General features: G+C 46.1%; 1 protein-coding gene across 14 annotated transcripts in view; it reads right to left on the bottom strand.

Annotated features, from left to right (window-relative positions):
* The window catches only part of Tmem164 (transmembrane protein 164), a 163,148-nt gene that overhangs the window by 11,101 nt on the left and 135,842 nt on the right, over positions 1-16,205 (bottom strand). The window lies entirely within an intron of this gene.

Below are 16,205 nucleotides of genomic sequence, written 5' to 3'. Positions count from 1 at the left end.
GTGTCTCTCACTTATCAACAACAGCATCTCCCAAGGGTCCTGGTGCTTAGCCAGGAACCATGAGAGCCCCCCCCCAACCTGTTTCTGCCAGCTGATGTTGTACCATTAGAGGGGTTTCTGTTTTAGTCTAAAAGTAATTCATGATTATGAGATGTGATTTAGAATTTTTCAAAACTGGAAAGAAGATAGAAGCAAAGGACGAAAGCGTCCCTAGCACTCAGCCACCAGAGTAGAATCCTCACTAATTCCTGGGCCATTTTCTCCGTGCCCCAGGATTCATTTTTAAAATTAATGTTTGAATTAGTTCTCTATACCTGTATTGGCAACTGTCTTCTTGTCTATATTTATTTCCTTGTATTTCTAAATAGTCTGACAGGGTAGCTGAAAATGTTGATGTTGAAGTCAAATGAATTTGGGTTCAAATTTTGACTCTACCACTGATTAGCCGTGTCCCCAAGGTATGGTATAACAGGATGGCTCAGTGCACATCAGTGTCCTCTTCCTACCATCCTTAAGTCTAGAGCCCTTACAAATGGTTTTATCCAGTGCTTGGGCCATTTCTCAATTACTGAATGACTTCTCCTAAACAAAGCCATGTATTCCAGATGGATTTCAGACCCTGGGAAGTCATCTCTGTACTCTGACAGAGCCACAGAAAGCTGCAGGGAGTCTGAGGCAGAGAGACGGAAGGCTGGGTGCTGGCAAGTGGCCTGCCTGCTCCAGGAACCTAGAGAACACGGTGCTTTCTGGAGGTCAAAAGCATCAAGGTAGAAAATGAAGAGAGGAGGGTGAAGCTGAGGGAGAAGGAGGATGGCAGCAACTCAGGGGTATGCTAATTGCTTGTCCATCACTGGACTGGGGAATGTCATTTATTACTATGCAAAGGAGAGGCAACAGTAGAGAGGAGCAAGGACAAGGGAATGATGAAGTCCATCTTATTTATATATGTTGAAAACCCGAGTCTGCGAAATAGCCACATGGGGACATTCCTGTAGTGACCACCCAGAACATGATGGGTGACACTGGGGGCACCTGGAGCCTAGAACGTGGAGGTAGTCAAATCCTGGTTCTAGCACTTATGGATTTCAGAGCTTTAGGCAAATCTCAGTATCTCTTCAACTCTGTTTTATTCGTCTGTATAATGGAAAAGGCACCACCTCATTCACAGTGCTGTTAGTCAGATGACGTAATAAAGGTGTGGTACGGTACCAGGGATTTAAGAGCTGCTAGTTATTTTTATGACACGAGCCACAAACTCCATGAAGACGATGAGTTGAATATACAAGGGTGGGTGACATCAGCACATAGAAGAAAATGAACTCATGGAAACACATGTGCACAGTGAGAGAGTAAGAAGACCAAAAGCAAGAAACCAAGGAGCGTAAGCAAGAAAGGGGAAGAGGGCGAAGGAAATAAGTGACAAAAGCCAGGGGGATCCCGGAAAGTTCATTGTGGACAGGCTGAAGGAGCTGCGCTCTGTGATTTTGTATCAGGACATATTTATAGCTATCGTTGGCCACATTTGGCCCATGGGTTGGACACGCCTTTGGGACCCAATGTTCCACAAAGCCAAGGACCTTCTATGTCTTTCCAACAACAGCCAACACAGCACTTGGTTGGTAACAATGCACTGAGCAGTATACTGGGAGTGTGAACACTGGTCTGTCTGATAAGGGGGTGTGACCTGGACACCATGCTGTCGCCCCAGTTTCTGAGGACACACGGAGGATGAAGAGACCTGCAAGGCTGACAGGGGCCCAGGCTTTCAGACATTCCACTGCAAAGCCTCCATCCATCACTTTCTCAGCTGTCTTTTCATTCCCTTTGACTTCTGCCCACCAGTGGCATGCCTCAGATACCAAAATGGCAGTGCAGGAATGAACTTGTGTGTGTGTGTGTGTGTGTGTGTGTGTGTGTGTGTGTGTGTCCTTGGCCAGGAGCAAGGTCAGGAGCCATAGACCTTGGGAAAGAGGATGGCGGTTCCTTCCCTGTGCTTCTCCCAGTGTTGTGGTGGGAAAGGAACATTGGGATCTTATCGGGGACATGTTTCTCAGTGTTCTCACTGACCCTTCACAGAGCCCCATGCTGGCGCTCTCGCTTCTAACCTGCATCATCTGTGCCAACCAGACTGACTGTTGCCAGGGGGAGGAGCTTTCCCTAATGCTCCCCTTCACCTCATCCCTGGATGCAGAGTGGACACCCGAGCAATGCTCACTACTCGGCCAAGCGGTGGCACAGAGTTGCCAAGGAAACGTAAAATAGAACGTTGGTTCAATGTTAGTAGTACCCTGAAGACTATCTTTGAATTCCTATAAAACCCAACCCACAAAGCACCCTTATCTGCACAAAAGATATGGCCACTTGTTTTCTCTATAATGTTGAGAAACAGGAAATAAGCCAACTACGGAGATAGGTTAAATAAACTACATTGCCTCCATGTTGTGTAAACGTCCCCTGCCATTCAAGTGGCAATCAGATTGTCCATGCATGAAGAAACCAAACCAGTCCTGGGCGAATAACAACAAATATAAAAGGCAGAACATCAAACAGTAAGGACATGAAAGAAAATACAATGTAGTATCTTAAAAAACAAAGGCCTGGAGGTTGGGGCGGGGGAGAGGTCAGACAGCCTCATGTTCCCCACAGGAATGACCCTGAGCAAATCAGACTTCCTTCAAAGTTGTGTTCCTGTGTAGGAACAAGAAGCAAACATCCACTTCTAAGGGCTGAGACAGGGAATAAGTCATTATAGAAAACAGATCCAGCAGCTGGCCTAGCATGGACCTACTATCATCCCGAGGATCACAGACAGGAAGATGAGGGTATTCTGGGGAAATGGACACCTCCTCTGTGAAAGGAGACTGCCTGTGGCAAATATAATCCAATATTCCACTTCCTCAAAAAAGAAAAACAGTAAAAAAAAAAAAAAAAAAAAAAAAGCCCTGATAACCCTGCCCATAGGGATATATGCAAACTGTACACAAACCCACATAATTCTCTTTGCGGGATACCTGGATGTGGCCCTTGGGATAATCCTAGTGAAAAACCAGTTTTTGTCAAAAGGAAAGCAGAAACCAAATCACTTTTGGGAAAATTCAACACATCATAAACCTCTTTTTTTTTTTTCCATCTCTAAGAAAGTGTGTGACATTTTTCTGCTAGCATCTTCTGTCCCAGGAGGCTAGAAGCACATCATGAGTAAAGGTAGGGGAAAAAACAAAATAAGAGTTTCTGTAAAATTCATTTCTGCCAGAAGGAAGCCGTAGAGTACTGGGAACCTAGGCAATTGCTCCAGCAGTAGCGAAGACCCCCCAGAGGGCCCCCCAAAGGATCTTTCCCTCCTCCTCCACTCTCACAGAGGACACCACCAAGTACTCAAACGCTGGGTTGGGTAGCCTGCTATTATCCCATCTTGCTGCTTCCTTCATCTCACTGACTTACTCTGGCTACCGACTCAGGCAATATCTATGATGCACATTGGACTCAATGGCAAAAAGTAGAGAAACAATCTGGGCTAGCTCCTGTCCTTGACAATCTGCGGCAGTTGACAAATGGCAACTGACACGTGGAGGAGCCTGACATGGTGAAGGGATCATGGTCAGGACTGGGTACCCCGAGGAAGGGAAGCAAACTGGACAGGGTCAGAGATCAGGAGATTTAAACAACAGGAAGCACCTGGGGTAGGACTTGACAGAAGGAACATTCTAGGCCGAAGGCAGAGCCTGAGAAAAGGTATACAGATGTCCGAGGCATGCGATCTGTGGGCAATTACGTGCAGTTCCTTGTTCCAGGGGAGCACAAGAATGTAAGAGGTCTCATGTGTCATACCTCAGTAGCTAGAGAGACAAGAAAACAGGACCTCATAAAGGAAGAGCCTTGTTATCCCGGCCAGAGAACTTGGCCTTTATCCTCTATACAATGAGAGGCCACTGAACGATCATTAAGAGATGAAAAGGTCAGGTCTATGTTTCAGCCAGCTGGGTGCCTCTGGCAACAGTGGAGACAGTGGACCAGAGGGAAACAGAACTGAAGACAGACTCAGATACGGCTGGGAGCGTCGGGGGGCGGGGGGGACACACAGATGGCTTGGCCCTTGGCCAGGGCATAAAGGAAGACCATCTACAGAAACTTCCTGGTCTATGACTTCAGGAATTGACAGGTTTAGGGAAGAAAGGAGCTTGGGTTAGGGTATGGCACTGAATGCTGTAAGCTATCCCAGCAGTTGCCTCCATAGGGTTAGAGCTAGGCCAAGGTCTAGAGCTAGGAAAAGAAAAACGGTTTGAGAATACAGTTTGGTATGTAGCTAAAAGTCATAAAGAAGAGTCCACAAAACATAGTTAACACGGGTCTGGAAAACAGCAATATTTCCAGTGGCTAGGAAAAAAAAAGACCCATAAGGTGAGCTTGATGACCAAACTACAGAAGCAGCCATAGAGTTAGAAGAGAAGTGTTCTAGAAGTTCAGAGAACACAATTAAAGAAGGACCAGTGGGGCTGGTGGGATGGCTCAGTGGTTAAGAAAACTGGCTCCTCTTCCAGGTCATGAATTCAATTCCCAGCAACCACATGGTGTCTCACGACCATAGGGGGATAGGATGCCCTCTTCAGGCAGGTGGATGTATATGCAGCAGAGCACTCATAGATTAGAGAGAGAGAGAGAGAGAGAGAGAGAAGAAAAGAAAGATAGAGGGGAGAGAGAGAAAAGAAAGGAAGGAAGGAAGGAAGGAAGGAAGGAAGGAAGAAAGAAAGAAAGAAAGAAAGAAAGAAAGAAAGAAAGAAAGAAAGAAAGGAAGGAAGGAAGGAAGGAAGGAAGGAAGGAAGAAAGAAAGAAGAAAGAGTGAGCGAGCAGCAATGTTAAACACACTCTCATTTAGTCCTGGCCACTAGACATAGAGAGCAGCATACATTTAAATGCATTCAATCAAAGACCTGTCTCCTCATTCATATAAGCCACATTTCAAGTGCTCACTGGTCACACTTGCCTAGTGACTGCCATATTAGACAGCGCAGACACAAAGCACTTTTATAACCACACACAATTCCAGTGAGGATATCCTTCTCTGGGCGGGGGCAGGGGGGAGGGACAGCAAAGTCAAGACAAATATTCCACGAAGTTCAGAAACGTGCATGCCACTGGTGCTCTTGGCTATGACAGTTTCAGGGAAGGAGCTTTGGAGGAGCAAAGTGACAAAACAAGGCAGTAAATTCTGGGAAAAGGTGTCAGGCTATAAAGCCACATAGAAACAATGAGCCAAAGCCCTTGCCCTCTTGGTCTTGTCTCTGGATGCCCTGAGCAGCCCCTTTTATGGTTTGGTTTGGTTTCTTCTGTTTCTGAGACAGGATCTTGTAAGGCAAGGCTGATCTTTCTGGCAGAAAATCCCCTGGTCTCAGCCTCCCAAGGGCTGGGATTATAGGTGTGCACCACACCTGACTTGGGAACTTTTGTTTTTACCCAATGAACCTGTCCCTCTAGAGTCACCTGCTGCCTCAGCAGCCCTCTAAGGTCTCCTTTCCCTAACCCCATGGGGCCATGCTCGATAGAGCGGTGCTCATTTGCTTGCTTTTCATTGCTCTTTCCAGACTGCTAACCCCTAACCGCTGCCAGTGTGATACCCAGTACTTCTGCCTTCCGCCATCAACTACAGATGATGAACAGTGGCCCTTTCGCTCTGAAAATGTTGCTACCTGGCTTGGTGCCACTCTGTCAAACCTTTGCCTTCCTAATTCTTGCTCACTGCTCCGGGTCCCTGGAAGAATCCTCCGGGATCCACTCAATTCCATGGTCTTGTCTCCATGACCACACTTCAGTCATTCACTTTCACGGGCAAGCCTGAGACCCTGTGAGTAGGAACAGCTACATCCTCTCTCTGAGCTCAAAGACAAACATTTCCCCTTTAGCCATCACTGTCTTCCCTTCCCGATCACTTCTTCGAACCATGACTCCACCTGGTCTTTGACACCAAAAGAATCAACATTCTCCCTTCCTCCCTCGCCCTCTCCCTCTCTCTTATATTTAAGAGAGTTTCTCTGTATAACAGCACTGGCTGTCCTGGAATTCTCTTTGTAGACCAGGCTGACTTCGAACGTACAGAGATCTGCCTGCCTTTGCCTCCCAAAGTGCTAGGATTCCAGCCCTTCTTTCCTTTCTTAAATCCCATGTCCTGCTATTCTGATTATCTTCCTTGACACCTTTGTCTCCTCTCACTATGGCTAGAAAAAAACAAATCCTCTGCCCTGGTTAAATTCACCCTCTGTCTTCCCTTGCCTGTCCCTACCTAGCTTAGCATGGCTGGAGAAAAACAGCGGCACTGACTACCCTCATGCCCAATTTGTCATCACAGACCTGAAGTGCATCTTTCATGTTGCCAGGCAATCACACTATATTCCCCTGCCCATTCACTCTCTCGCTTTCTGAGGTCACAATTTAATATCCTCTCCTCTCTTCTCGAACCTCTAATACTTTCCTCCTGGCTTCACTGTCAAACAATGACCTGGGTACTTCCTGCTTCGCCTAGAAAAAGAGAATTACACAAAACACCCTGAGCCCTCACAAGCACATTTAATAAACACCCACACATTAACACTTGCCAGTTTTGCTCTGCCTTCATCTCTGCAACCCAGAAGAATCATGAAGAGAGGGTCTCAGTCAAGGCCAGACTTTCCTTTTGGGACCCTGATACTATTCCATCTACCTACCACTCCACAATTCTTTCTCTTACAACACTTGCTTCCTCTTTCCTACTGGATAAGTCTGGTGACCATGAAAACAAACTAAATGTAGAGATTGCTCTCATTTGAAAACAAGCACTTGACAGCTCCTGAGAGCTCCCAGTAACTGCTTGTCTCTCCATTAAAACAAAGATAGAATATCTTTACAACAAATATAGCATTGGCTATATCTGGCCTGGCCAAAGTGGTTGCTCCTAGTCACGTGTCACCCAGAGCTCCTAATATAGCTAATATAGCTAGTTTGAATTGAGCTGTGCTCTTGGTACAAAGTATATCTACTAAAATAGCCCAGCCATAATTTTATATTGGTTATTCTGAATGGTAGTTTTTTGGATAAACTATATATAATAAGGTATATTTCTAATATTAGTTCCACCTGTTTGTCTTTGTATTTTTAGTGTGAATATGAACACCTGAAATTATATACTTAACTCACATATTTTTATTAAATACTCTGCTCTATTTTCCTTATCCCAAATTTGTCTCTTCTTGCTCTCTGTGAAACCCACTTATATCAGGTTTTAGCCAAGGGGACTACCTCAACAGGGAAAATTCAATAGGAGGTTTGATGTGTACTTGGGTCCTGGGGATTGCCCTCTTTGAAATACTACTCAGAGGTCCACATGCCAGTAACAGCTGGGTGAACAGAGAGGACCAACCATTTCAGGGTCCCAGCTGGGTCCAGAAGAATGTCTTGGTCATTTCAAGCTGTTTTAACAAACATCACAGATCAGACATCTTAAACAACAAAAATTATTTTCATTTTTTTATTTTCTATTTTGGAAGGCTAAGAAGTCCACAGTCAAAGTATTAGGTGGTTGCTTTCTTATAGATACCACCTTCTTGCTATGTCTCCCTCACATGACAGACAAGAGGGCAGGGGTGCCAGTTCAAGGTCTGCTCTCTAACAGGGGCATAAATTCCATTATGAAAGAATATCTTCTTGCTTCATCTAACCCTAACTACATCACAAAGACCCAAATCTGACACAGCATCACATTGTGGGGCACAGCTTCAATCTACAAATGATCTTAGATGATCAGTCCATAAACAACAGGCCAATGGGCTCCCACATTGCAAGAACAAATTCGAAGTCACTAAGTCTTAGGGATGGTATTACCTAACATTACTTAACTGAAACAATACCCTCCCACACACACACACAAACACACCAAACCACCACCACCACCACCACCACCACCACAACAACAACAACAGCAAAGCAATACACAAGCCCCAAAGCCTTTATGGTTATTTTAGTAAATGGCCATTCATTTCATTAAGCAGGTCAAAAAGGTTAAACTCACTCTTGACCCTTTCTTCTTTTTCTTTCTCATCCTATACTTGATTCTATCCACAAACGGTTGGCTGGCCCTTTAACACAGACTCAGAACCCAACACCTGTTTCCTATCTGTACTGCATCCCGGTTTGAGCCACCATCATCTGCCCCCTAATTTATTATGGAAAGCAAGCAAGCAACCCTTTAAAACTTTACATTAGACTCATTGGCCTTCCCCTCCTCCAACGACCTCTCAACCACCTATCTTAGCTAGTTTTGGTGCGGTTATCATCTTTAACCTCATGTCCGACTAGTTTCCCCTCCTTCCTCTGGCACCACAGTGCTTTATACCTAGTTGCTGGAATAATCTGAAAACACTTCTGCCTCATGGCCATTACACTTGTTATATCCCCAGCTTGCCATATCGTTCCCATAGAGATCAAAGGGCTTGCTTTTTTTGCCAGTTAGCCTTTGCTCAAATGTCACATTGTCAGTGAAACCTTTCCTTTAAATGAGGCCATTGCATTCAAAAGAGCAGCCCTCCGTGCCCAGGCGGCAGCATCACATACTTTTCCTTTGTAAGATCGCCTCTTGCATCACACTTAACATTTAAGTACCCTATGTAGCATTTCTCTATTTCTTTCCTGTCCATCTCCTCCCACATGGATGTGCTGTCCATGAAAGCGAGGATACTGACTGGGTTTGCTCTTTGTGTTTCGGTCTCGGCAGCTACTACACGGCCAGACAGCAAGTGGGGATTTCAAAAATATCTGTTGAAAGAATGGCATGTGCAAGCCAGCGTGCCGAACTGAAGTACTTCATATAGTCTACCTCTTCATTAGACTTGTGGGATAGAGACAGAGTAGGGGTGGGGGCCAGTTCAACAATACAGCATCCTACTTTATATATGGTCTGGAGAATCACAGATCATGCTGGGACTGAATTAAAATGGAGGCTGAGTGATTCGGGTGGTCTGGGGAGAGTAGGTCAGAGCCTCTGCATTTCTCGACAGCTCCCTCTGACTTCTGAGGCTCAGAGTACCCTTTGATCAGCAAGTTTGTAAACTGAAAGGGAAGGCAGAAGTAGGGAGACCGTGGAGGAAGCTACAACAAGAGCTGGAGCAGGGGTGATCTAATCTGAACTCAGAGAGTCTAGTACAGACGGATCAGAAGGGATCGGGAGGTAAAACTGGCAGGTTTTCATTACCGGCTAAATGGAAGTTGGGGCTGTGAAGACTCAGGAGCCCCTGACTGACTTTCGATCTCTGTCTCAGAGACGCTGAACCGAACGAAGTGCTACTTAAACCTAACACACCACTATAAAGCCCTGTTAGGCACTGCGCACAAACTGAGTCCCTGGTGAGTGAGCTGTGAGCAAGGGGAGGCCAACTCCTGGATCATTTGAGGCTTAATGTTCATTCTGTCTCAGCCATTCTGAGGGTGGAGATTCAATCTTCCACAGCACAGGACTCCTTGCATGGCTGATTACAACACAGTTTTCTGGACACCAGCCTACAGTTTTGAATTCAGTCGGTCTGAGAAGTGGCCTCCAATCTGGAATCGGAGGACCCGCATTGTTAGCAGGTTCCCTGGTTCAGGTGATGCTGCTGATATCCGAGCTACACTGTCCCGGAGGAAGCTGTACGAAATGCAGGCAGGTTCTTAGGACCTGCTTCCTGGGACTCAAACCCTGGAGGTAGGGGTGGATCCCACAATTCCTACTTAAGTAACAAGCACCTTAGGGTGATGTAAAATGTGGGGTTTGTGACAAGACTGGAGGTCCACTGACGTAGGGAGAACCCTGGAGCCTGAAGCTCTAGTGGAGAAAATCACCAGTAAAGGAACAAATAATTTAGCCAGGTGGGAACCTGCAAGGTGATAAAACTATGGCAGAAAACCCGTGACTTAAGCTTTTCCCACAAAACCCCAGTGGCATCCTTCTTAGTAGGGAAAAGCCAATGGCCTTCGGAGACTCTCCTATCTGCTCTACTGTGTAAGTCTCAGCCCTTGGTCACAATTTACATCCCTCCATTTGGCTCCCCACTCCAATTCACCGCCAACTCAATCCTAATGCTAAGACCTTTCCCAGAACCTTAACCTTTGCCAGCCAGGATGGGCCACTGAGGTGAAGGACCTTAGGGTCAATGTCAAGGCAAACAAAGAGCTTTGGTTCTATTGGGTCCTGAAACCACCCAGCAGAGGGGCTGTGCCTCAATTCTCAGGTTGATAACGAAACTGGAAACTGGAAGCCAATGGGGAAGTAGCTTTTCCAGATCACAGGACACCAGGGTTCTTAAACCCCAGTCTCCAGAAATGGACCCAAGGGCTGCTGAATTGTTAACACCTGAAAAGAACAGAAAGACCCTGTCTGATAATTCTGAAGCTAGAGCGCCCTCTAGTGTACACAAGAGAGATTTCCTGCAGCCTGGAGACCAGGCAAAGAGGGGCCAGCAACCAGGGGGATATTTAGAAAAAGACACCTCTTATTTTCTACATTTATGTTTGAAAAACATAGAGTAAAGAACGAAGAATTATAAAAGGTATCAAAGTTAAAAGAAATTATCAAATTATCTCTATTGTTTTGTAACCTAGGTATGTTTCTTTATAAATGCATGCATGCTGTAAGGTTTATCAGCAAATCTGACAAATCACCCTAATTTCAAAGCGCTGATGAGCACTGGCAGTATATGGAGGGGTCTGCAGCTGTTTTGATGTAACAGGCAGCAGACTGTGTTGGCCAGTGGCAACCAAGTCACAGACATAGTTAACAGAGCAGACACCTAGTGCTTGGCAGGGGCAACAGGGTGTCTGTGCCTTTCAAGATCCCACTCTTGCAGGTCGCACGTCACCACTGCTCTCCTCAGGGTCACCATGAACTTCACCCTAGATAGCAGCCCTCCTTTTGACACTGTCTTCTTTCCTAACAGCATTCAGGGGGGGGATTTCAACATCCGCGTGGGTGCCTCTTCCAGAGCCCTCACTTTGTGGCATCTTGACCCTCCACAGGTCTGCTGGACCTTGTTTCTCACAGCCTGCCATCTGTCATCACACTTACGGGCTCCACCTCCGAGAGGAAAATCTGACCACAACCTCCAAAGGGTTCAGCTTTCATGTCCTCATCCTTATAGTGTATGGGCTCCTAGACCTCCTTATAAACTACCAACTCCCTTGTTGCCCTTAATGCACACACACACACACACACACACACACACGTACACACACACACACACACACGTACACACACACACACACACACTCACAATACCTACTTGTTCCTCTGCTCTCTCCAGACCTCCCTTCTGTTCAGCCCAGCTTGGACTCTTTTGACCTTAGCCTCTGGCACCAGCCCTTAAGTTTGGCCTAGTGGACAGAAGGGACTTTTCATCCGTCTCCTTACAGAACTACAGTCGGTAATTCCCAAGGCATCCCATGCTAACGGTGGGAGCGGAAGAAACCATGGACACTCAACTGTATTGGGTGAGTAGGCAGGGCCTTTGTACACTGGCAAGCAGAAGCCATCCCCATAATACCGAACAACTAACCCACCACTGCCTATGCACCAGGCACTATTGAAAACGCTCTACACGACGATGCACGTACTGCATCGTTACAACCCTGCAACGGAAGAAGGAATTTGATGCGGGCCATATTCCTTTGAAGTGCTCCCAGATTGCACGGCCTGTCCACAGGAAACTAGCCTCTGAGATGGGCAAAGCAGAGAGCCCAAGCAGCAAGTTCAACAGGAGCTGGAGAGCCAGGCAAGAGGAGCATCTGGCCCTGGGGAGTACAGAGAAGTTAAGGAACTTGACTGCTCACACAACTGCCATGGAATAGAAACAAAACTTGAAAACAGGCCATCTAACTACCCAGTGCACAGCATGCGCCTCTATCATGCGCATATCAGTACAGACAGCCTTTGGACAAACAGACCTGTATACCTTCTCTCTACTCAGTGCCTTCTCAGTGCCTCTGCCAGGACAGGGAGGAAGACAGGACCTGCTATAGCTAGAACCACCTTCCATTCTCTGGCTGCTCTTCCAGGGGACCCAGGTTTCCAGTACCCATCTGCCTGTAATTCTAGTAACAGAGGATCCAATGCCCTCTTCTGGACTCCACAGGTACTTGGCATGCAAAACACCTATATACACAAAAATAATAAAATAATATCATGTATACAAAATAAAAATCATTTTTGAAAGAGTTCTGAGATAGCTCAGTTGGTAAGATGGCCTTACAAACCCATATGCAAAAAAACAAAACAAAACAGGTGTTTACTGTTCTGCTAAAGGAATATAGCAATAAGAGGATTCCCAGAGATATTCTGCTATACTCAGAGGTCAGTGCCTTGCTCAGCCATCATCAGAGAAGCCTCCACCTGCAGCAGATGGGAACGAATACAGAGACCCACAGCTGGACAATGTGAGAAGAATGAGCGACTTTAGAACACTCAGTCCTAAATGAGATGTTTCCAGCAAATCCCCCCTCTCCTTAAGTGGCTTAGGGAACTCTAAAGAAGAGGGAGCCTTTCTCAAAAAACAAAGTGGATGGCACCTAAGGAACAACACTAGAGCCTGACCTCTGGCCTGTACACACATCCATTGTATATATGCACCTGCTCACTCATGTACACGTGAACACACGCACAAAACAATTTTATGGGCGGTGCTCAAAAAACCTAGACTCCTCTTCCATTTTCGATGCCTAGTCCTCTTGTCACTGTCATTTCCAGTGCACCATCTCAGCAGTGTCAAAACCTCGCACTTCACCGACCCCTGTTTCTCAATACCATCAACACTCTCTCACACTACTGCCCTTGTTGTGGGGTTTGAATGGAGCCAGTCCCGGGGAGAGGAGACAATGGGAGGAAGGGAGGAAAAGGAGAGCCGAGGAGAGGAAAACGGGAGTGCTGTGAAGGGAAACCTCTTCCGTTGGTTTTTCGATGCTCACAGACCCTCACCCCGCACTCTTCTCCAGAGACCTGATCTTGCAGCACTTCTCAGATCACATGTGGTTTAGCTACTGCTAGCCAAGTGAAATTTCTACTGGTTTTGCTTCAGGACAACTCAGCTGTCCTCCTGTTGCTCCAACCCTTCCCACAATCTCCCGACAGCATTTTCTTCTTTGTCCACCTTCTCAGGGTTGCTTTATCCCAAGGGTTCCACGCCCTGGTTCCCCTCCCACCTCTCCCCAGGCTACCTAGCTTCCCTGGAACACCTCATCCATTACAAAGCTTCTACCACTACTTCTATAGCAACAGCACTGTAGTCAACCCCTTCCCAGAATTCCCTGAACAGTTCTAGAACTTTCTTTCCTGCTGTCTTCTAGACAACTCAGCCTGAATAGGTTAGAAGGAATTACTCAAGCTCGACCATGTCCTTTCTGCTACAGGTTGAACATGTATCCCCTAAATTCGTGTTGAAACCTCACTGTGAATGTGATGGTTCGAGAAGGTGGGGCATTACAGGGTAGAGTCCTTATAAATGAGATCAGCACACTTATAAAATGGGTCAAAAGGGACCTGTTCATCTGTGGCACATGCATGGATGTGTGGATGCAGACAGCGGTACCCATGAAGAAACGGGCCCTCACCAGATTGCTAATACCTGGATCTTGGGCTTCCCTGCCTCCAGAATGGTATTTTTGTTACAGCACTCAGAAAAAAATAAGTCACTTCCTAAAAATATGCCTTCTCTGTTAGTGGCCCTGTCACCTATACCCAAATCCTAGAAGACTCATTGACGTCACTGTCACTCTTGCTCCCACAGCATCTCAAGTATAAAAAAAATTATTAACTTAATCAATGTTTATTATTCATTTAGTGATTTAAAACAAATAAACAAATAGCCAAACTTGTCATAGCTCCTGAGATTAAAAATGTGTGACTGCTGCCACCTGGTGGTGAAACACAGATAGACATCGCCTCGCTGGGGCGATGGCTACCATCAAAGCACACAGTAAAAAGGCACTTAAAGGTAAGTGTGCTTTCCAGTCGCCTCAGGGCGAGGCATCTCTGGAACAAAAGGCTAAATTATAAAGCTAAATTATAAAGGGGTGGGGAGAGCCTGGAGTCCATAGGGTTATAGGGGAACGTGTGTGTGTGTGTGTGTGTGGCAAGGAGGGTGGGTGGGTGGAGAACAGCAGATCAGTTGCTTTCAAAGGACTAAGTGTAATGGGTCAGAGTCCGAGTAATGGGAAAGAAGATGGAGCCATGCAAGGTCAGATTGTAAGTGAGCTTTCATGTGGTGTGAAGGAATGGGCATGGACAGAATCCAATGTGAGAGTTACACGCAGTGGACAAAATCCGATCAGAGCTGCTTGCTCTGATGATCTGGTGAACAGACAGGATGGTTGACAGGAAGGGTATGGGAGAAGCCAGGATGCAAGTGAGAGAACGAAGTAGCCCCCATGTTAGAGGATGAGAAACTCCACTAGGCTGAAGGATGGAGGTGGGGAGGAAGGGCCAAAAAGGGGCTAGCACTGTAGAGGAGCTGGAAGTCAGAACTTCTGAACTGGTAAGTGGGGAACACGAAGCAATGGAGGGGGCTGAAGTGGAGGGCAATGGGGGACAAGGAAGGAGAACAAGTTAGAAGGGCTCTGAAAAGAAGGAATTTGATGCGGGCCATATTCCTTTGAAGTGCTCTCAGATTTCACTGCCTGTCCACAGGAAAGTAGCCTCCAAGATGGGCAAAGCAGAGGGGCCCAAGCAACAAGTTCTACAGGAGCTGGAGGAGCATCTGGCCCTGGGGAGAAATCAGCATCTCAAAGAAGGGAGCAGAAGCTGCTAAATCCACAGCTAATCATGCAATCTGTCCCTGCAGGGGTTTGTGGCTTTAGAATTGATCAAGGCTAAATCCTCACGGCCCCGGAGCCCACAGTCTAGTAAAGAGACACATATATAAATTCATGAGAGGCAAGAGAATTAGTGGTGAATAATAATCGCTATAGTAAGGAGACACCATGCATGCACAGGGGTGGGGGTGGGGTGGGGGGGTGGTAAGGACTTGTCATGCTCATGACAATCAGGAAGGTAGGTCCTAGTACTACCCTAGCTTGCATGTGACCAAGACAAAGAGACCTCAACGCACTAGCTCCTATGTCATAGGCCTGTAGCAGTTGGCATAACTATTCCTCCCTCTCAGAATGAGTGTGTGTGTGTGTATGTGTGTGTGTCCCCACAGATAAGTAAGGGAGGATAGCTACATGTTTATATATCACTATGGAGTAGGAAAAGACTTCTTAACACAACCCAGAATCCAGGAACCAATGAATTAGAGGCAGATAAATGTAAATTACAAAGAAAATTTGCATGATCAAAACCACAGTCGAAAGACAAATTATACACACACACAGAAAGAGAGAGAGAGAGAGAGAGAGAGAGAGAGATGTCTAGGCAGAGCTAGAAGGAAACTCATTATGTGCCCATAGATGACCCTGACATCCTTATCCTTCTGTCTCCACCACCCCAAGTGCCAGGATTATAAACCTGTGCTACCACATCTGGTTTTTATGGCACTGACGATAGAAGCCAGGGCTTCATATATTGGTAGGTCAAGCCCTATCAGTTGAGCTATATCCACAGGCTTGAATAAAATTTTAAGCATAAGACTTTGAGAGTTACAAAAGAAACCAATCATATTAAAATCTAATTATTGAAATATTCTTGACTAGCAAATATGCATGTCAAAGTTGAGGCACGGATAAATACGAATGCATTTTTGAGCTACCTGCAGCAACAGTAATATACGAGGAGATCAGTGATTTTACATTAAGGGAAAATACGCTTGACTACTGTAGAAACTGTAGTTTGTTGTTGATATTCAATAACTGACTGAAACACCTCACTTTCCTTACAGTTAATGCGGATGATTATACTTTTTCTTTTCTTTCAAAGTTGTTGGCCCCAGGCGGTTTAGATTCTCATAAGTCGTACATGTGGGGATTAAATGAGATCAAGATTCTTTAAGTCAAAGGAAAAAGGAAAAAAAAATGTGCCGCACATAGATGGTAAAAGTTGGCTTAGAAGATGCAGCTCCTATTCCATGTATGTGTCTGTGCATGAACACAGTCTGAGCAGAGCTTTCACTCATCCACTCTGTGCTCAAACCAACAACAAAAAGGAAACCCCCTGGGCTCCAGGGGCTGCTGGCTACCAAGACGCCAAAAGACGCCTGCTAGGCAGCCCACCAGGAGGAGGGCAG

Source organism: Mus musculus, chromosome X, assembly GCF_000001635.26.
Source record: "Mus musculus strain C57BL/6J chromosome X, GRCm38.p6 C57BL/6J".
NCBI lineage: Eukaryota > Metazoa > Chordata > Mammalia > Rodentia > Muridae > Mus > Mus musculus.
Note: the sequence above shows the minus strand (reverse complement) of the source record. Positions and strands in the feature narration are given on the sequence as shown.